This window comes from Pan paniscus, chromosome 12 (assembly GCF_029289425.2).
Source record: "Pan paniscus chromosome 12, NHGRI_mPanPan1-v2.0_pri, whole genome shotgun sequence".
NCBI classification, from domain to species: Eukaryota; Metazoa; Chordata; class Mammalia; order Primates; family Hominidae; genus Pan; species Pan paniscus.
In genome coordinates, this window is record NC_073261.2 from 6,711,832 (window position 1) to 6,737,509 (window position 25,678).

Genomic DNA, 25,678 nt, shown 5'->3' on the forward strand with positions numbered 1-25,678 from the left:
CTTCCAAACTCATCTTACAGGGCCAGCATTACCCTGATTCCAAAGCCAGACAAGAACACTACAAGAAAGGAAAATGACAGGCCAATATCCTTGATCTACATAGATGCAAAAATCCTCAACAAAATCCTAGCAAACCAAATTCAATAGCACATTGAAAGAATCATTCACCATGATCATGTCATGGTTCAACATAAGCAAATCAATACATACAATATACCATATTAGAAAAATAAAGGATAGAAACTATATGGCCATCACAATAGATATAGAAAAAGCTTTTGATAAAATTCGAAACCCTTTCATGGTGAAAAAAAAAACACCCAACAGATCACGTATTGAGGGACTGTATCCCAACAAAATAAAGGCCATATATGACAAACTCATAGCTAACACCATAATCAATGGTTAAAAGTTGAAACTTTTCCTCTACCATCAGGAACAAGACAAGGATGCCCACAGACACCACTTCTCAGGGTAATTAGGCAAAAGAAAGAAATAAAAGGCATCCTAATAGGAAAGGAAGAAGTGAAACTGTCCCTACTGACGGCATGATCTTGTTATATATAGAAAACCCTACAAACTTCACTAAAAAAAGGTTAGAACTCAACACAAAGAAGGGAACAATAGACACTGGGGGACTCCAAAGGTGGGAGGGAAGGATGGTGGGAGCAAGGGTTGAAAAACTACCTATCCATTACTATGCTCACTGCTTGGGTGGTGGGATCATTAGAAGCCCAAACCTCAGCACCATGCAATATACCTGTTTAAGAAACCTGTACATCTACCCTCCTGACTCTAAAATGAAACATACAATATTTAAAAAACAAAAACAAATAAATAAAATTTGAAAACTGTTAGAACTGAACTGATAGATGAAATCAGTAAAGTTGTAGGATACAAAATCAACATAGAGAGCCTTGAAGACAGCAACATCCAGCTGTCTGACACGAAAGTCTCAGGGGCAAGAAAACCTCTATATGAACTCAGAAACAATGAGCTAAGTTGTGTTTATGTCTGAAAGGATGTTAAGAACTTCATTCATGTTACATCAGAGCCAACAGAAAGAGCCAACAGGAAACCTGTACCCAACAAACAGAAATGACAAGATGAAGGGAAAGCAGAGGTAAGGGATTACCTTAGAAAGGGCAAGTGATTAGCTCAATATGCAATACAATGTTTGCTCCTGAGCCAAACATTTGTACAATAATTTGGATATTACTTGCACAACCAGAAAAATCAGCCACTCATTAGGAAAATGTGTTTCTGTATAAGTCTTAGGACTCAGCTATCTATAATAAAATGAAAAGGCAATATTTTCATCCAAAATGAGTGTTTTTGTTTGTCTTGGCTTGTTATTCTAACGTCAACAGCCTCTAAATAAACTGTTGAAGTACATGATATAACCACCTCTTTCTCCATCTTTCCTATTGCTCCCATAGGGTTTCAGTTGTGCAATTTCACCATTAGCAAAGCTTTTTGCTGAAATCTGGCTTTTCAAAGGGAGAGTATCCAGAAACAGAAGATGCTGATCTGGGAGGCTCTTCCTAATAGAACTGCTGCTTCAGTTTAACTTGAAAAAGCCCACACCCAGTTCCTAATGACAAACATCTGAACACCGGGTCTCCCCATGAGCAAGACCATGCTATGCCTCCTGCTCGCTCTGTTCTATAAGCAACCCACAGATTGCTCCCAGTGAAGAGGAGCCTGCCAGGGGAGCAGCATTCCACCAGACCCTGATTTAGCAAGATATTTCCGTATCATTCCCCCAACCAGCTGGAAGTCCTCCACTGCTCTTGTGTAAAAATCTAACTCATCTTGCTGAATTTCCTGATTTAAAAGTCTAATGCATTTCACCAAAAGTGTGACAGAAGGAAACCAAGTACACCATCTCTCTCTTACCAAACCAAAGCTATTGCATGTGCATTCTGGGGGAAAAACATCGTCCAAATATGTTATGGAGGGGGTGCCAGCCCAGTGTCATCCTCTTACTATTGCCATAGGATCTTGGCTGATGGCATCAGAGGAAAAACAAGTTTATCGATTACTTTCAAACATTAAGCTCACTCCTCCACGAAAAATAAGTCACAAGTCCAATGTCTCTTATTAAAATAAGCACTGCAAAATATAAAGGAGTCACAGTTTTAAAATGGGACACACATTCTGTAAGCGGTGAACCACGTTAGAGGTGCACTGTTTACATTGTATAAAGTCCCCTGGAGCCAGGGTTAGGAAGCGCATCTGTTCTTTGGTGTTCTGGGATGAAGGAGAAAGGAAAATGTGCTGCCAGAAGTGAGTGGGAAGGAGCCCATGAGATAAAGGAAGTAAATCCATTTGCTGATTGCAATAATAATGGTAATACACGAAGCTATACATACATACTACAAACATACATACATACATACATGCAAATTTTCACATTTTTTAAAAAAAAGAACTTAAGGCTTCCACTCATGTAATCAGCCCTTATGAACTCTCCTGATTAGCTGCAAGGAAAATCTTCCTTTCTCCTCTTTCTTGCACCATCCTGGGCTCCCTTTTGACTTTTTTTTTTTAACTTATAAACGATCAGCTCATATTCTGAAATTTGTAGTCCCCTCTCGCCCCCTCTCTCTCTATACGGCTCATTTACATTCACAGCTGTCGTGCTGCTGGGCATCCTCAAACCCACAAGTTTCCCTTTAATGTTTGAGCAGACAAACATGATCATGCACTAGGCATCACTGTGCCACTCAAAATGCTTTTTTGTTTTTTTATTGCATCTGAGAGAAATCTCAAGGTTGCAAACCTGGAGTCAGAATTGTCTCCATGTGTCTCAGTGGGAAGAGTATCGTGTGAAGAAACAAGTTGATTCTACTAATCAAAAGGAATTTTTTTTGATATCAGGTCATCCTCCGAATGAATTTATATTACCGAGAGGAGAGTCACATGAAGAAAATGGTCAAACACCACCACCTAGAGCAAGAGCTGAGAAGTGCAGCGGAGCCGGGCTGTGTCAGGAAAGAAAAGCAAGCTGGGGCCTGGCTCAGCGCTCTCCCCTCTGCTCCTGTCTGCACGGAAAGATTAGGATGACAGTGGCAGGAAGCCTGTGCACCTAGTATGCATCACTTGAAGGGAACACACAGATTCCAGTAAACAGTTGGAAGGAAATGTTAATACCAGGCTCTGCTAAACAATATGAAATGACTCCTAGATGAGACAAGCGACTTTCATCAAAGTTTCCTGATACCTGAAAAGACAGCCCAGGGGATCCTGCACTACATGTGGTGTATGTAAATTAAGCGGCTTTTTTTCCCCTTTGTAATCAAGGCTCATACACAAACAAAATCACACTTTAGAAACGGCCTATTTCAACTTGTAACTAGCTTGCTTTCAGGGGCTCCAGGTCAAAAAGAAATAGAGCACAAAGACGCTTTCTCCTTAGGGATCACACACAAATTCACTCTGTCCGTTTCTTTCCCAAATGGAGCAACAAAGCCGTCAGACCTCTCCGTCCACCCATCGGGTCCTTCCTGATTAAAGTGAGATAAATCACAGCCCTCTCTCTCCAGATGGCAGGTGACAAGAGGGGGATGCTTGCCTCAAGAAGTCCTCCCCATCCCTCTGCATTCATGCAAGCCCGAGCGGAGAGATGCAAGAAATTACGGATGCATTTTAATTCCCCAGACCCTGCAATTAAAAATGGAAAATTTTTAGCCATGCGTGTTGGCTCACGCCTGTAATCCCAGCACTTTCAGAGGCCGACGTCGGCGAATCACATGGGGTCAGGAGTTCGAGACCAGCCTGGCCAACATGGTGAAAACCTGTCTCTACTAAAAATACAAAAATTAGCTAGGAATGGTGGTGGGCGCCTGTAGTCCCAGCTACTCGGGAGGATGAGGCAGGAGAATCACTTGAGCCCGGGAGGCAAAGTTTGCAGTGAGCCAAGATCGCACCACTGCACTCCACTCTGGGTGACAAAGGAAGACTTCATCTCAAAAAATGTTTTTAAAAAATGGAAGTGTTGTTCTTTCATTTGTAAATGTGTTTTGGTAAAAGAGGGGCAGTTTAAGCAACCCTTTCTATTGTCTACATTGTTAAAATTCATCCGACATGGACTCTTGACTCCGTTTTGCCTGGGCAGACCCAATTCAAGCATTTACAACAGCTATAACCTCCTCAAATCAAAAAGAGGAATCAGCATTATTGCTAAGTTCAAATGAGGTCTTGTTTTATTTCATTTTTATTTTTGAATGCAGCCATTCCTCCAGGTGCTGTCATCAGGTAAGATTGTCAGTCCTGATTAGGTAAAGGTATTATTACAAAATGCAATTCTTAAACATTCAGTGTCTAACTACACTTTTAATAAGCCTTTCCCCCTCCCCTATGTATTCTCCCTTAGACAACCCTTCTCAAATTTAAAATCACAGAAACTAAAATATGATGCCTAAAGAGAGCCTAGCGACTGCCCAGTCCTCTAATTTGATGAGTGGGAGTACTGAAGCCCAGAGGAGGTCAAGTAATTTGTTCCCAATATCTTAGATAAGAAGAAAATGACCAGCTGGGAAATCCCACTCATGTCAAGGCAGAGGCACAGGGCCACAGACTGTGGTTGAATTGTGCCACACTCCTACATCCTTCTTTAGCAATCACAGCACATTCCTGTGTTGAGTCGGAGTCACTGACTTCCTTTTCAGGCTGATTGAGTTCTGTCCTTACGGGCTGCGACAAGAAGTTTTGGTATTATGCTACACCAAGACCATTTATCTAGTTCAAGAAATGAGCACAGTCCTTAGAGCCCAGCAACTTTTCCCATGTCCAGTAAATGTAGCTTCTCCATTAGAAGTTGTCAGAATGGAGCCTTCTGGCTCATCTTGATTTTGATTTGTGCAAGAATGAATGGTTGTGCTAAGACAGCTTTCCTAGCTGATAGAGAGCGAAACTTTTTTCTCATAATCTATAAAAAAATTAAATTAGAACTTTTTTCTCATAATCTGTGAAAAAATATTAAATTAAATCTGGCTCGTCTTGATTTTGATTTGTGCAAGAATGAATGGTTGTGCTAAGACAGCTTTCCTAGCTGATAGTGAGCAAAACTTTTTTCTCATAATCTATAAAAAAAATTAAATTAGAAGCATAGAGTTTATTTCATGACTTTTATCTTCCTGCAATTTTCTTGTGGGCATAAATGATTTGTTTTTATCCTGCCTGCCCCCCAATCCCTTTTCCAAGAGACTAAAAATGTATCTAGTGCAAAGTAGAGACTCAAATATTTTTTAATAAACAGTGATTCCAGCCACCTAGTGCATGTTGCCAAATGCCAACCCCGTAAATGATCAAACACATCATCTCATTCAGCCAATCAAAATCAAGTGCTACCTATTTTTTTAAGTTTTCATAGCCCTTGGGCATCTGCTTTCTCAGCATTTCCCAAACTTGAGTCATTCTCATCCTGCCTTCCTAATTTTGCTCTGTCAATTACCTCTACTATTATTTATTTCATATATTTTTAGATAGCCCCACTTTTGAAACTTAAATACATGCCTTTTAAAAGGAAGCTTTCTTACTACTATACATCAGAAGCCATCATTACTTGTTCTAAGTACTCATAACAACATGGTCACAATTATTAAAATTTACTAATGTGCATCCACATACTCTCTAAATTCATGGAGCATCTGCACACACTTTAAGAAACAATTCTGCATTACTCACTCAATTTTCTTGACATCCTTCTGAGGCAGGACAAACCTTGGGCCCAGAGAATTGAGGTAGGAGTCCAAGCAAGTTGCCAGCCACATAAAGGCAAACCTTGGCTCGGAAGTCAGGACTACCAGCCCCTAGGTTATGGTTCATGCTCTTTCCTCTGCTCTCCAGAACCTCCTATCTCCAAGTGTAGTTAGCAGCCCAGATGCAGCAGCATCCTCTAGAGACTTGTAAAAAATGCAGAAGCTCAGGCTCCACCCCAGGCCTATGCAGACTGAAACTGCATTTTAACAAGGTCCAGGTAATTCACGAGCACATTAAGTTTGAAAAGGCCTGGTCTAGATCAGCGGTTCTCTAACTTAGCAGCACATTAGAACCATCTGTAGAGACTTTAAAAATACCAGTGCCTGGGCTTCACCTCCCAGAGAATCTGACTTAAGTGTCTGGGGTTTGCCCTGAGTCTAGGTATTTTTAAAAACTCCTCAGCTTATACAAAGCTGGCAGGGCCGGGCACAGTGGCTCATGCCTATAATCCCAGCACTTCGTGAGGCCAAAGTGGGCAGATTGCTTGAGTCCAGGAGTTTGAGATTAGCCTGGGCTAAATCCCCATCCCTACAAAAAAAAATACAAAAAGTAGTTGGGCATGGTGGAGGCACATACCTGTAGTCCCAGCTACTCAGGAGGATGAGTCCTCGCTTGAACCCAGGAGGTCACGGTCTGGTCAACAGAGCAAGACCCTGTATCAAAACAAACAAACAAACAAACAAAATATGCTAGCAGCTTACCAGCTAGGGAGGCCTGTAGAGCCAAGTTTTGCAAATGGGGCTACATTAGTTGCTCCAGAACTTTAGCTGCATCAAAACCACCTGGATGGCTTGTTCAGCTACAGAGGGTCTGGCCATGCTCCTAGAGTTTCCAGCTGAGGTTCTGGAATGAGGCCCAATGATTTGCATTTCTAACAATCTCCAGGTGATGCTGATGCTGTGGGTCCACGGACCACATTTTGAGAATCTATGCTAAATGAATCGGAGAAGACCAAAGCTCAAACTTATTCCAAGACCTTTTCAAGGCCCAACTGCAAGTTGTAGCGGAAGTAAGCATCTAAGGGTGCAAAAAAGTTTCACTGTAGACTAAGGCCTTTTACCTGAGCTCTCAAATGTTCACATTTCTCTTATCAACCTAAATAACAAACAGAGAGAGGCTCTCCACAAGAAAAAGGTATTCGTTTGGAAACAGCCTTGCAATAGAAATAGGCAAGCCAGAGTAAACTATATGCATATTCACGGAGGTAAAGGAAGACAAAAGAAGAAATGAGGAAGATTATATGATAATTTGGAAATGATTATCCTTGGCTACAAAGATCAATAACAAAGGTGATGCCAGGCCCAGGTTGGACAGGCAGTTGTTGGGCAAATATCCTTCAGAAGCATTGTTGTGTGCAAAGTTGCAATGGGCTTTGTGCAAGATTGTGTTTTTTGCAGTCTTCTGTGATAAGTTTTTGTTATCAGGCATACAAGCCCAAGAATCCTTGTTTGCATGGCCTTCCCTGGCTCTATTTGTCAGGGTTTTGGTTAGGGGAGGGGTATTTTTAACACTCTCAATGTAAAAAATGCCATAAGGTAGGTACCCCAATTGCTTGTTTCGTCTTCATAAAATAACTTTTCCACCCGAACAAAGTCAACACATAAATTGTAAAAATACCCTGGCATGCAGTCCCTGGAAAAGTCTAGAGTCATTCTCGGGGTTCCCAGCAGGTGGGCAAGCGTAGCCACCACAGATAAACACAAAGTAGGGGTGCCCACTGGGGTTTAGCGGCAGGCAGTGGCCCTGGTTCTGATATTTGGCTGAAAACACAGCTCCTCTTTGTCACCCTCAGGACATTTCAGCTATTTCCTAGATAATAATCTCACTTCACCCTGCACAAAACAGGCACATGATCATGTCACTCTGACCTGGTTTGAGTCCAAGGAGACTTTTGTTTTTAAAATAATTTAGGATAGTAGTTAAAATATGAATTTTGGGCCAGGAGTGGTGGCTCATGCCTATAATCCCAGCAGTTCGTGAGGACAAAGTGGGCAGATTGCTTGAGTCCAGGAGTTTGAGACTAGCCTGGGCTAAAACCCCATCCCTACAAAAAAAAAATACAAAAAGTAGTTGGGCATGGTGGTGGCACATACCTGTAGTCCCGGCTACTCAGGAGGCTGAGTCCTCGCTTGAACCCAGGAGGTCACGGTCTGGTCAACAGAGGAAGACCCTGTATCAAAACAAACAAACAAACAAACAAACAAAAAATGCTAGCAGCTTACCAGCTAGGGAGGCCTGTAGAGCCAAGTTTTGCAAATGGGGTTACATTAGTTGCTCCAGAACTTTAGCTGCATCAAAACCACTTGGATGGCTTGTTCAGCTACAGAGGGTCTGGCCATGCCCCTAGAGTTTCCAGCTGAGGTTCTGGAATGAGGCCCGATGATTTGCATTTCTAACAATCTCCAGGTGATGCTGATGCTGTGGGTCCACGGACCACATTTTGAGAATCTATGCTAAATGAATCGGAGAAGACCAAAGCTCAAACTTATTCCAAGACCTTTTCAAGGCCCACCTGCAAGTTGTAGCGGAAGTAAGCATCTAAGGGTGCAAAAAAGTTTCACTGTAGACTAAGGCCTTTTACCTGAGCTCTCAAATGTTCACATTTCTCTTATCAACCTAAATAACAAACAGAGAGAGGCTCTCCACAAGAAAAAGATATTCGTTTGGAAACAAAGCCTTGCAATAGAAACAGGCAATCCAGAGTAAACTATATGCATATTCACAGAGGTAAAGGAAGACAAAAGAAAAAATGAGGAAGATTATATGATCATTTGGAAATGATTATCCTTGGCTACAAAGATCAATAACAAAGGTGATGCCAGGCCCAGGTTGGACAGGCAGTTGTCGGGCAAATATCCTTCAGAAGCATTGTTGTGTGCAAAGATGCAATGGGCTTTGTGCAAGATTGAGTTTTTTGCAGTCTTCTGTGAGAAGTTTTTGTTATCAGGCATACAAGCCCATGAATCCTTTTTTGCGTGCCTTTCCCCAGCTCTATTTGTCAGGGTTTAGGTTAGGAGAGGGGTATTTTAAACAATCTCAATGTAAAAAATACCATAAGGTAGGTAGCCCAATTACTTGTTTCATCTTCATAAAATAAATTTTCATAAAATCTCTCTAAACGTGGAAATATCTAAACCGTTTTCTGTATAAACGTGGAAATATCTACACAGCTATCTCTGTAAACGTGTAAACATTTACAACGCTATCTGTATAAACATGGAACTATTTAAAACGCCGTCTCTATAAACATGGAAATATCTACACCGCTATCTCTATAAACATGGAAATATTTCCACCGTTATCTGTAAAAACTTAGAAACATGTAAACAGCTATCACTATAAACATGGAAATATCTACACCGCTATCTCTATAAATATGGAAATATCTACACCGCTATCTGTATAAACATGGAAATATCTACACCGCTGTCTGTATAAGCAAGAAATATCAACATAGCTATCTGTATAAATATGGAAATATCTACACCGCTGTCTCTATAAACTTGGAAATATCTAAACCTCTATCTGTATAAACATGGAAATATCTACACCACTGTCTCTATAAACATGGAAATATATACAACGCTATCTCTATAAACATCCAAATATCTACTTCACTGTCTCTATAAACATGGAAATATCTACACAGCCATCTCTATAAACGTGGAAATATCTACAACGCTGTCTCTAGAAACATGGAAATATCTACAGTGCTATCACTATAAACGTGGAAATATCTACACCGCTATCTCTATAAACATGGAAATACCTACACCGCTATCTCTATAAACGTGGGAACATCTACACCGCTATCTCTATAAACCTGGAAATATCTACACCGCTAAAAGTATAAATGTGGAAATATCTACACCGCTGTATGTATAAACATGGAAATATCTACACCGCTATCTCTATAAACGTGGAAATATATACAGCACAATCTGTATAAACGTGGAAATATCTATACCGCTATCTAAACTTGGAAATATCTACACCACTATCTGTATAAACGTGTAAATATCTACACCGCTATCTTTGCAAATGTGCAAATAGCTTTGCCGCTATCCCTATAAACATGGAAATATCTACACCGCCATCTCTATAAACATGGAAATATCTACACCGCTATCTCTATAAAGATGGAAATATCTAAACCGCAATCACTATAAACATGGAAATATCTAGACCGCTGTCTCTATAAACATGGAAATACCTACACAGTCATCTGTATAAACATGGAAATATCTACAGCAATATCGTTATAAACATGGAAATATCTACACAGCCATCCCTATAAACAGGGTAATATATACACCACTATCTGTATAAACATGGAAATAGCCACACCGCTATCTGTATAAACATGGAAATATCTACACCGCCATCTATAAAAACATGGAATTATCTACACAGTCATCTGTATAAACATGGAAATCACTACACCTCCATCTGTATAAACATGGAAATATTTACACTGCGATCTGTATACTCATGGAAATTTCTACACAGCCATCTGTATAAATATGGAAATGTCTACACCGCTATCTCCATAAACATGGAAATACCTACACCGCTATCTGTATAAACATGGAAATATCTACACTGCTATCTGTATAAACATGGAAATATCTACACCGCTATCTGTATAAATATGGAAATATCTGCACCGCTATCTGTATATACATGGAAATATCTACACCGCTATCTGTATAAACACGGAAATATCTACACCGCTATCAGTACATCCATTGCCATATATACATCGCTATCTGTATAAACATGGAAGTATCTCCACCGCTATCTCTATAAACATGGAAATATCTACACCGCTATCTTTATAAACATGGAAATATCTACACCGCTCTCTGTATAAACATGGAAATATATACAACACTATCTGTGTAAACATGGAAATATCGACACAGCTATCTGTGAAAACATGGAAATATGTACACCGCTATCTGTATAAACTTGGAAATGTCTACACCACTGTCTGTATAAACATGGAAATATCTCCACTGCTTTCTACATAAACATGGAAATAACTACACTGCTATCTGTATATACATGTAAATATCTACACCGCTATCTGTATAAACATGGAAATACCTACACAGTCATCTGTATAAACATGGAAATATCTATACCACCATCTGTAAAAACATGGAAATATATACTCCGCCATCTATATAAACTTGGAAATATCTACACAGCCATCTGTATATACATGGAAATATATACACCGCTATCTGTATAAACATGGAAATAACTACAAAGCTATCTGTATAAACATGGAAATATCTACACAGCTGTCCCTAAAAACATGGAAATATCAATACCAATATGTGTATAAACATGGACATACCTACAACGCTATCTGTATAAACATGGAAATAACTACACCGCTATCACTATAAAGATGGAAATACCTACATCGCTATATCTATAAACATGGAAATATCTACACCGCTATCTCTAAAAACATGGAAATATCTACACCGCCATCTGCATAAACATGGAAATATCTACACCGCCTTCTGCATAAATATGTAAATATCTACACCGCGAGCTGTATAAACATGGAAATATCTACAACATCATCTGTATAAGCATGGAAATAACAACAACGCTATCTCTATAAACATGGAAATATCTACACCGCTAACTGTATAAACATGGAAATATTTACACCGCTATCTCTATAAACATGGAAATATATACACCACCATACCTATAAACATGTAAATATCTACACCGTCATCTACATAAACAAGGATATATCTACACCGCCATCTGTATAAACATGGAAATATCAACACCGCCATCTGTAGAAAGACGGAAATGTCTACACCACGATCTGTATAAACATGGAAATACTACAACGCTATCTGTATTAACATGGAATTATCTACAATGGTATCTGTATAAACATGGAAATAACTACACCATGATCTGTATAAACACGGAAATATCTTCACCGCTATCTTAACAAACATGCAAATATCTACACCACCATCTCTACAAACATGGAAATATCTACAAGGCCATAAGTAAACATGGAAATATCAACACTGCCATCTGTATAAACATGGAAATATCTACACTCACATCTGTATAAACATGGAAATATCAACACCGCCATCTATATAAACATGGAAATATCTATACCACAATCTGTAAAAACATGGAAATGCCAACACCGCTATCTGTATAAACATGGAAATATCCGCACCACTGTCTGTATAAACATGGAAATATCTACACCGCTATCTCTATAAACATGGAAATATTTAAACTGCTATCTGTGTAAACATGGAAATATCTACACCGCTATCTCTATAAACACGAAAATATATACACCGCTATCTCTATAAACATGGAAATATCTACACCGCCATCTACATGAAGAAGGAAATATCTACACTGCCATCTATATAAACGTGGAAATTTCCAAACCGTCATGTATATAAACATGGAAATATCTACATTGCTATCTGTAGAAAGATGGAAATAACTACACCGCGATCTGTATAAACATGGAAATATCTACAAAATGATCTGTATAAACATGGAAATATCTACACCGCTATCTGTATACACATGGAAATATCTACACCGCCATCTGTATAAACATAGAAATACCTACAGAGTCATCTGTGTAAACATGGAAATATCTACACCACCGCCTGTATAAACATGGAAATAACTATACCGCAATTTGTATAAACATGGAAATATCTACAAAGCCATCTGTATATACATGGAAATATCTACAACGCTATCTGTATAAACATGGAAATAATTACAGTGCTATCTGTATAAACGTGTAAATATCTGCACCGCTATCCCTAAAAACATGGAAATATCAACACCGCTATGTGTATAAACATGGAAATACCTACACCACTATCTGTATAAACATGGAAATATCTACACCGCAATCACTATAAACATGGAAATAACTACAGCGCTATCTCTATAAACTTGGAAATATCTACAACTCTATCTCTAAAAACATGGAAATATCTACACCGCCATCACCATAAACATGGAAATATCTACACGACCAGCTGCATAAACATGCAAATATCTACACCACCATCTGTATAAACATGGAAATATCTGCACCGCCATCCATATAAACATGGAAATATCTACACCGCCATCTCTATAAACACGGAAATATCCACACCGCCATCTGTATAAAGATGCAAATATCTACACCGCGAGCTGTATAACCAAGGAAATATCTACACCACGATCTGTATAAACATGGAAATATCTACACCGCTATCTGTATAAACATGGAAATATCTACACCGCTATGTCTAAAAACTTGGAAATATCTACACCACCATCTCTATAAACATGGATATATCTACACTGCCATCTACATAAAAAAGGAAATATCTACAACGCCATATATATAAACATGGAAATAACTACACCGCTATCTGTATAAACATGGAAATATCTACACTGCCATCTGTACCAAGATGGAAATATCTACACCACGATCTGTATAAACATGGAAATATCAACAACGCTCTCTGTATTAACATGGAATTATCTACAACGTTATCTGTATAAACATGGTAATATCTACACCGCTATCTGTATAAACATGGAAATATGTACACAGCTATCTCCATAAACATGGAAATACCGACACCGCTATCTGTATGAATATGGAAATATCTACAATGCTATGTCGATAAACGTGGAAATATATACACCGCCATCTCTATAAACATGGAAATATCTACACCGCCATCTACATAAACAAGGAAATATCTACACCGCCATCTATATAAACACGGAAATATCCACACCGCCATCTGTATAAACATGGAAAAATCTACACTGCCATCTGTAGAGGGATGGAAATATCTACACCGCGATCTGTATAAACATGGAAATATCTGCACAATGATCAGTATAAACATGGAAATATCTACACCGCTATCTGTATAAACTTGGAAATATCTACACCGCCATCCGTATAAACATGGAAATACCTACACAGTCATCTGCATAAACATGGAAATATCTACACTGCTATCTCTATAAACATGGAAATAACTACACCGCTATCTCTATAAACATGAAAATATCTACACCGCCGTCTCTAAAAAAATGAAAATATCTACACTTCCATCTCCATAAACATGGAACTATCTACATCGCCATCTGTATAAACATGGAAATATCTCCACCACTATCTCTATAAACATGGAAATGTCTACACCCCTATCTGTGTAAACATGGAAATATCTTCATGGCTATCTCTATAAACATGGAAATATCTACACAGACATCTGTATAAACATGGAAATATCTACACAGTCATCTGTATAAACATGGAAATATCTACACAGACATATGTATAAACATGGAAATATCTACACAGCCATCACTATAAACATGGAAATATCTACACTGCTATCTGTATAAACATGGAAATAGCCACACCACTGTCTGTGTAAACATGGAAATACCTTCACCGTCATCTGTATAAACAAGGAAATATCTACAGAGCTATCTATATAAACAATGAAATATCTCCAACGATATCTGTATAAACATGGAAATATCTACACCGATATCGGTTTAAACATGGAAATATCCCCACCGCTATCTCTATAAACATGGAAATATCTACACCGCTATCTGTATAAACATGGAAATATTTACACCACTATCTGTATAAACATGGAAATATTTACACCGCTATCTGTATAAACGTGGATATATCTACACTGCTATCTCTATAAACATGGAAATATCTACACCACTGTCTGTATAAACCTGAAAGTATCTACACCGCTATCTCTATAAACATAGAAAAATCTACACCGCTGTCTGTATAAACATGGAAATATCTACAGCAATATCTGTATAAACATGCAAATATCTACACTGCTGTCTCTATAAACATGGAAATATCGACACTGCTATGTGTATAAACATGGAAATATCTACACCGCTGTCTCTAAAAACATGGAAATATCTACACCGCTGTATCTATAAACATGCAAATACCTACACCGTTGTCTACATAAACTTGGAAATCTCTACACGGCTATCTCTATAAATGTGGAAATATCTATACCGCTGTCTCTATAAACATGGAAATATCTACACCGCTATCTCTATAAACGTGGAAATATCTACACCGATGTCTCTGTAAAGATGGAAATATCTACACTGCTATATGTATAAACTTGGAAATATCTACACCGCTATCTCTATAAACATGGGAATATCTACACCGCTATCTGTATAAACGTGGAAATATCTACACTGCTATTTCTGTAAACGTGGAAATATCTACTCCAATTTCTGTATAAACATGGAAATATCTACTCCGCTATCTCTGTAAATGTGTAAACATTTAAAGCGTTATCTGTGTAAACATGGAAATATTTACACTGCTATCTCTATGAACATGGAAATATTTACAACGCTATCTGTATAAACATGGAAGTATCTCCACTGCTATCTGTATAAACATTGAAATATCTACACCGCTATCTGTATAAACATGGAAATACCAACACCGCTATCTGTATAAACATGGAAGTATCTCCACTGCTATCTGTATAAACATGGAAATAGCTACACCGCTATCTGTATAAACATGGAAATATCTACACCGCTATCTGTATAAACATGGAAATATCTCCACCGCTATCTCTATAAACATGGAAATATCTACACCGGTATCTTTATAAACATGGAAATATCTACACCGGTATCGTTATAAACATGGGAATATCTACACCACTATCTGTATAAACATGGAATTATCTACAACACTATCTGTGTAAACATGGAAATATCTACACAGCTATCTGTGTAAACATGGAAATCTGTACACCACCATCCGTGTAAAGATGGAAATATCTGCACCGCAATCTGTGCAATTATGGAAATATCTACACCGCTATCTGTAAAAACATGGAAATATCTACACCGCTATCTGTATAAACATGGAAATATCTACAGCGCTATCTGCATAAATTTGGAAATATCTACACCGCTAACTCTATAAACTTGGAAATGTCTACACCGTTATCTGCATAATCTTGGAAATTTCTACTTGGCTATCACTATAAACATGGAATTATCTACACCGCCATCTGTATAAACACGGAAATACCTTCACAGTCATCTGTATAAACACGGAAATATCTACACCGCTATCTGAATAAACATGGAAATATCTACACTGCCATCAGGATAATCATGGAAATATCTACACAGCCGTCTCTATAAACATGGAAATATCTACACCTCCATCTGTATAAACATGGAAATATCCACACCGCTATCTGTGAAAAGATGGAAATATCTACACCGCAGTCTCTGCAAAGATGGAAATATCTACACGACTATCTGTGTAAACCTGGAAATATCTACACTGCAATCTGTGCAAAGATGGAAATAGCTTCACCGCTCTCTGTGTAAACATGGAAATATCTACACCGCTATCTGTATAAACATGGAAATATCTACACCGCTATCTGTATAAACATGGAAATATGTACGCCGCCATCTGTATAAACAGGGAAATATCCACACCTACATCTCAATAAACATGGAAATATCTCCACTGCTATCTGTATAAAAATGGAAATATCTGTACCGCTATCTGTAAAACCTGGAAATATATACACCGCAGTCTGTATAAACATGGATATATCTCCACCGCTATCTGTATAAACATGGAAATATCTCCACCACTATCTCTATAAAGATGGAAATATCTACACCCCTATCTGTGTAAACATGGAAATATCTTCATGGCTATCTCTATAAACATGGAAATATCTACACAGACATCTGTATAAACATGGAAATACCTACACAGTAATCTGTATAAACATGGAAATATCTACACAGTCATCTGTATAAACATGGAAATATCTACACAGACATATGAATAAACATGGAAATATCTACACAGCCATCTCTAGAAACATGGAAATATCTACACCACTATCTGTATAAACATGGAATTATCTACAACGCTATCTTTATGAACATGGAAATATCTACACCATGATTTGTATAAACATGGAAATATCTACAGCACTATCTCTATAAACATGGAAATATCTACACCACCATCTCTATAAACATGGAAATAATTACAAAGCCATCGGCATAAACATGGAAATATCTACACTGCCATCTGTTGAAAGATGGATATATCTACACCGCAATTTCTATAAACATGGAAATATCTACACAATGATCTGTATAAACACGGAAATATCTACATCGCGAACTGTATAAACATGGAAATATCTACACAGCTATCTGTGGAAACAAGGAGATATATTCACCGCTATCTGTATAAATATGGAAATATCCAATCAGTCATCGGTATAAACATGGAAATATCTACACTGCCATCTGTATAAACATGGAAATAACTACACAGCCATCTGAATAAACATGGAAATATCTACACCCCTATCTCTATAAACATGGAAATATCTACAACGCTATCTCTATAAACATGGAAATATCTACACCGCTATCTCTGTAAACATTGAAATATTTACACCGCCATCTGTAAAAAGATGGAAATATCTACACAGTCATCTGTATAAACATGGAAATATCTACACCGCTATCTTTAGAAACATGGAAATACCTACACCGCTATCTCTATAAACATGGAAATATATACACCGCTATCTGTATAAATATGGAAATATCTACACCACGATCTGCAGAAACATTTAAATATGTACACCGCTATCTGTATAAACATGGAAATATCTACACCGCTATCTGTATAAACATGGAAATATCTATAACACTATCTGTGTAAACATGGAAATATCTACACAACTATCTGTGTAAACAAGGAAATACGTACACCGCTATATGTGTAAAGATGGAAATATCTACACCACTATCTGTATAAACATAGAAATATCTACACCGCTATCTCTGTAAACATGGAAATAAGTACACCGCTATCTGTATAAACATGGAAATACCTACACCGCTATCTGTATAAATATGGAAATATCTACACCACGATCTGCATAAACATTTAAATATCTACACCGCTGTCTGTATATACATGGAAATATATACACCGCTAACTGTATATACTTGGGAATATTTACACCGCTATCTTTATAAATATGGAATTATCTATAACACTATCTGTTTAAACATGGAAATATCTACACAGCTATCTGTGTGAACATGGAAATATGTACAACGCTATCTGTTTAAAGATGGAAATATCTACACCACTATCTGTATAAACATGGAAATATCTACACCGCTATCTCTGTGAACATGGAAATATGATCACAGCTATCTGTATAAACATGGAAATATTTACACCACGATCTCCATAAACATTTAAATATCTACACCGCTATCTCTATAAACTTGGAAATATCTACACTGCTATCTGTATATACATGGAAATATCTACACCGCTATCTGTATAAATATGGAAATATAGACACTGCTATCACTATAAACATGGAAATGTCTACAACGCTATCTGTACAAACATGGAAATAGCTACATGGCTATGTCTATAAACATGGAAATATCTACACCGCCATCAGTATAAACATGGAAATACCGACACAGTCATCTGTATAAACATGGAAATATTTACACCACTATCTGCATAAACATGGAAATATCTACACGGCCATCTGTATGAACATGGAAATATCTACACAGCCATCTGTATAAACATGGAAATATCTACAAAGCCGTCTCTATATCAGGCAAATATCTACACTGCTATCTGTATTAACATGGAAATATCTCCACTGCTATCTGTATAAGCATGGAAACATCTCCACTGATATCTGTATAAACATGGAAATATGTACACCGCTATCTGTGTAAATATGGAAATAACTACAACGCTATCTGTGTAAACATGGAAATACATACACAGCTATCTGTGTAAAAAAGGAAATATCTACACCACGGTCTGTATAACTATGGAAATATCTACACTGCTATCACTATAAACATGGAAATGTCTACACCGCTATCTGTATAAACATGGAAATAGCTACATGGCTCTATCTATAAACATGGAAATATCTACACCGCCATCTGTATAAACATGGAAATACCTACACAGTCATCTCTATAAACATGGAAATATCTACACCTCCCTCTGTATACACATGGAAATGTGTACACTGCCATCTGTATAAACATAGAAATATCTACACGGCCATCTGTATACACATGGAATTATCTACACCACTATCTCTATGAACATGGAAATACCTACACCGCTATCTCTATAAACATGGAAATATCCACTCCGCTATCTCTATACACATGGAAATATCTTCACTGCAATCTGTGCAAATATGGAAATATCTACAGCGCTATGTCTGTATACATGGAAATATCTACACTGCTATCTGTATAAACATGGAAATATCTACAAAGCTATTTGTATAAACATGGAAATACCTACACTGCTATCTGTATAAACTTGGAAATATCTACACCGCCATCTGTATGAACATGGAAATACCTCCACGGCCATCTGTATAAACATGGAAATATCTCCAACAATATCTGTATAAACATGGAAATAACTACACCGCTATCTGTTTAAACATGGAAATATCTACACTGCAATCAGAGCAAATATGGAATATCTATACCGCTATCCCTGTAAACATGGAAATATCTTCACAGCTATTTGTATAAACATGGAAATATCTACACCGCTATCTGTATAAACATGGAAATATCTACACCGCTATCTCTGTAAACATGGAAATAATTACACCGACATCTGTAAAAATATGGAAATATCTACACAGTCATCTGTATAAACATGAAAATATCTACACCACCATCTCTATAAACATGGAAATATCTACAGTGCCATCAGCATACACATGTAAATATCTACACAGACATCTGTATAAACATGGAAATATCTACACCGCTATCTCTAGAAACATGGAAATACCTACACCACTATCCCTATAAACATGGAAATATCTACACCGCTATCTCTATAAACATGGAAATATCTACACCGCCATCTCTATAAAAATGAAAATATCTACACTGCCATCTCCATAAACATGGAACTATCTGCACCGACGTCTGTATACAAATGGAAGTATCTACACAGCCATCTGGTTAAACATGGAAATATCTACACCGCCATCTGTATAACCATGGAAATACCTACACCGCGAGCTCTATAAACATGGAAATATCTACAGCGCTATCAGTATAAACCTGGAAATACCAACACCGCTATCTGTACAAACAAGGAAATATCTACACCGCTATCTGTATAAATATGGAAATATCTACACCACGATCACTATAAACATGGAAATATCTACACCGCAATCTGTATAAACATGTAAATATCTACACCACTACCTGTAAACATGGAATTATCTACACCGACATCTTATAAATATGGAAATATCTACAACGCTATCTCTATAAACATGGAAATATCTACACCGATATCTGTATAACCTCGGAAATATCTACACCGCTATCTCTATAAACATGGAAATATCTACACCGCCATCTGTAAAAACATGGAAATATCCACACAGTCATCTCTATAAACATGGAAATAACTACACTGCAATCTGTTTACACACGGAAATATCTACACAGCCATCTGTATAAACATGAAAATATCTACACTGCTATCTGTATAAACATGGAAATATATACTCTTCCATTTATATACACATGGAAATATCTACACAGCCATCCCTATAAACATGGAAATATATACACCGTTATCTCTATAAACAAGGAAATACCTACACCTCTATCTATATAAACATGGAAATATCTATACCGCTATCTCTATAAACATGGAAATATCTACACCGTCCTCTCTCTAAACATGAAAATATCTACACTGCCATTTCCATAAACATGGTAATATCCACACCACCATCTGTATAAACATGGAAATATCCACACTACCGTCTGTAGAAAAGTGGAAATGTTTACACCGCCATATGCATAAACATGGTAATATCCACACCACCATCTGTATAAACATGGAAATATCTACACTGCCGTCTGTAGAAAGGTGGAAATATTTACACCGCGATCTCTATAAACATGGAAATATGTGCACCGCTATCTGTATAAACCTGGAAATATCTACACCGCTATCTGTAGAAACATGGAAATATCTACACTGCTATCTGTATAAATATGGAAATATTTACACTGCTATCTCTATAAACATGGAAATATGTGCACCGCTATCTGTATAAACCTGGAAATATCTACACCGCTATCTCTATAAACATGGAAATATCTACATTGCCATCTGTATAAACATGGAAATATCTACACAGCCATCTGTAAACATTGAAATATCTACACAGCCATCTGAATAAAGATGGAAATATCTACACGACTATCTCTATAAACATGGAAATATCTACACAGCTATCTCTATAAACATGGTAGAATCTACACCGCTATCTATATAAACATGGAAATATCTATACCGCTATCTCTATAAACATGGAAATATCTACACAGCTATCTCTATAAACATGGAAGAATCTACACCGCTATCTATATAAACATGGAAATATCTATACCGCTATCTCTATATACATGGAAATATCTACACCGTCCTCTCTATAAACATGAAAATATCTACACTGCCATCTCCATAAACATGGAACTATCTTCAACGCCATCTGTATAAACACGGAAATATCTACACCACCATCCCTATAAAAATGGATATATATACATTGCCATCTGTATATTCATGGAAATAACTACACGGCCATCTGTATAAACATGGAAATATCTACACCGCTATCTTTTTAAAGATGGAAATACCTACACCGCTATCCCTTTAAACATGGAAATACCTACAACGCTATCTCTATAAACATGGAAATATCTACACCGCTGTCTCTATAAACAGGGAAATATATACACCGCCATCTCTATAAACCTGGAAATATCTACACCGCCATCTACATAAACAAGTAAATATGTATACCGCCACATATATGAACATGGAGATATCTAAAACGCCATCTGTATAAACATGGAAATATCTACACTGCCATCAGTAGAAAGATGGAAATATCTACACCGCTATCTGTAGAAACATGAAAATATCTACACCACTATATGTATCAACATGGAATTATCTACAACGCTATCTGTATGAACATGGAAATGTCTACACCATGATTTGTATAAACATGGAAATATCTACACAGCTATCTCTATAAACATGGAAATATCTACACCACCATCTCTATAAACATGGAAATATCTACAAAGCCATTGGCATAAACATAGAAATATCCACAACGCCATCTATATAAACATGGAAGTATCTACACCGCTATCTGCATAAACCTGGAAATATCTACACTTCAATCTTTGTAAACATGGAAATATCTACACTGCTATCAGTATAAACGTGGAAATATCTACACCGCTATCTCTATAAACATGGAAATATCTACAGTGCCATCTGTAGAAAGATGGAAATATCTACACCGCGATCTGTATAAACATGGAAATATCTACACCGCTACCTGTATCAACATGGAAATATCTATACCGCTATCTGTATAAACATGGAAATATCTACACCGTGATGTGCATGAACTTGGAAAAATCTACACCGCTATCTGTATAAACATGGAAATATCTCAACCGCTATCTCTATAAACATGGAAACACCTACACCGCTATCTGTATAAACATGGAAATATCTGCACCGCTATCTCTATAAACATGGGAATATATACACCGCAATCTCTATACACATGGAAATATCTACACTGCCATCTTCATAAACAAGGAAATATCAACACCGCCATCTATATAAACGTGGAAATATCTACACCGCCATCTGTATAAACATGGAAATACCTACAATGCCATCTGTAGAAAGATGGATATATCTAAACTGCAATCTGTATAAACATGGAAATATCTACACAATGATCTGTATAAACACAGAAATATCTACATCGCGATCTGTATAAAAATGGAAATATCTACACCGCTATCTGTGGAAACAAGGAGATAACTTCACCGCTATCTGTATAAATATGGAAATATCCACACAGTCATCGGTATAAACTTGGAAATATCTACACTGCCATCTGTATAAACATGGAATTATCTACACAGACATCTGTATAAACATGGAAAAAACTACACAGGCATCTGAATAAACATGGAAATAACTACACCGCTATCTATATAAACATGGAAATATCTACAACGCTATCTCTATAAACATGGAAATATCTACACCGCTATCTCTGTAAACCTGGAAATAATTACACCGCCTTCTGTAAAAAGATGGAAATATCTACACAGTCATCTGTATAAACATGGAAATATCTACACCACCATCTGTATAAACATGGAAATATCTACACCGCTATCTGTATAAATATGGAAATATCTACTCCGCTATCTCTATAAACATGGAAATATCTACACCGCCATCCCTATAAAAATGAAAATAACAACACTGCCATCTCCATAAACATGGAACTATCTACACCGCCATCTGTAGAATCATGGAAGTATCTACACCGCCATCTGGATAAACATGGAAATATCTACACCTCCATCTGTATAATCATGGAAATATCTACACCGTGAGCCCTATAAACCTGGAAATTCCAACACCGCTCTCTGTACAAACAAGGAAATATCTACACCGCTATCTGTATAAACATGGAAATATCTACAACACGATCTGTATAAACATGGAAATATATACACCGCTATCTCTATAAACATGGAAATACCTACACCATTATCTCTATAAACATGAAAATATCTGCACCGCTGTATCTATAAACATGGAAACATCTACAATGCTCCCTGTATAAACATGGAATTAACTACACCTCTATCTCTATAACATTGAAATATATACACCGTCATCTCTATAAACAAGGAAATATCTACATTGCTATCAGTATTAACATGGAAATAGCCAAACCGCTATCTGTATAAACTTGGAAATACCTACACCAGTATCAGTAGAAACATAGAAATATCTACACCACTATGTGTATAAACATGGAAATACCTACACCGCTATCTGTATAAACTTGGAAATATCTACACCGCCATCTGTATAAACATGGAAATATCTACATCATTATCTGTATAAACATGGAAATATCTACATCGCTATCTCTATCAACATGGAAATATCTCCAGCGATATCTCTATAAACTTGGAAATATCTACATCGCTATCTTTATAAACATGGAAATAACTTCACCGCTAACTGTATATACATGGAAATATCTACAGCGCTATCTGTATAAATATGGAATTATCTATAACACTATCTGTTTAAACATGGAAATATCTACACAGATATCTGTGTAAACATGGAAATATGTACAACGCTATCTATGTAAAGATGGAAATATCCACACCACTATCTGTACAAACATGGAAATATCTACACCGCAGCCTCTGTAAACATGGAAATATGTACTCCACTATCTCTATAAACATGGAAATATCTACACTGCTATCTGTATAAACATGGAAATATCTACACCACGATCTGCATAAACATTTAAATATCTACACCGCTATCTGTATAAACATGGAAATATCAACACCGCTATCTGTATAAACATGGAAATCTATACACCGCTATCTGTATAAACATGGAAATATCTACACCGCCATCTGTATAAACATGCAAATATCTACATCACTATCTGTATAAACATGGAAATAGGCAAACTGCTATCTGTATAAACATGGAAATACCTACACTGCTATCTGTATAAACCTGAAAATATCTACACCGCCATCTGCATAAACATGGAAATACCTACAGAATTATCTGAATAAACATGGAAATATCTACACCACAATCTGTATAAACATGGAAATACCTACACGGCCGTCAGTATAAACATGGAAATATCTAAACAGCCATCTCTAGAAACATGGATATATCTACATTGCTATCAGTATAAACATGGAAATAGCCAAACCGCTATCTGTAAACTTGGAAATACCTTCACCAGTATCTGTAGAAACATAGAAATATCTACACCACTATGTGTATAAACATGGAAATACCTACACCGCTATCTGTATAAACTTGGAAATATCTACACCGCCATCTGTATAAACATGGAAATATCTACATCACTATCTGTATATACATGGAAATATCTACACCGCTATCTGTTTAAACATGTAAATATCTACACCGCTATCTGTATGTACATGGAAATATCTACACAACTATCTGTATAAACATGGAAATATCTACATCGCTATCTCTATAAACATGGAAATATCTCCACCGCTATCTCTGTAAACTTGGAAATATCTACACCGCTATCTTTATAAACATGGAAAAAACTACATCGCTATCTGTATAAACATGGAAATATCTATAACACTATCTGTGTAAACATGGAAATATCTACACAGCTATCTGTGTAAACAAGGAAATATGTACACCGCTATCTGTGTAAAGATGGAAATATCTACATCACTATCTGTATATACATGGAAATATCTACACCGCTATCTCTGTAAACATGGAAATATGTACACCGCTAACTGTATAAACATGGAAATATCTACACCGCTGTCTGTATATACATGTAAATATCTACACCGCTATCTGTATAAATATGGATATATCGACACTGTTATCACTATAAACATGGAAATGTCTACAACGCTATCTGTATAAACATGAAAATAGCTACATGGCTATCTCTATAAACATCGAAATATCTACACCGCCATCAGTATAAACATGGAAATACCGACATAGTCATCTGTATAAACATGGAAATATTTACACCACTATCTGAATAAACATGCAAATATC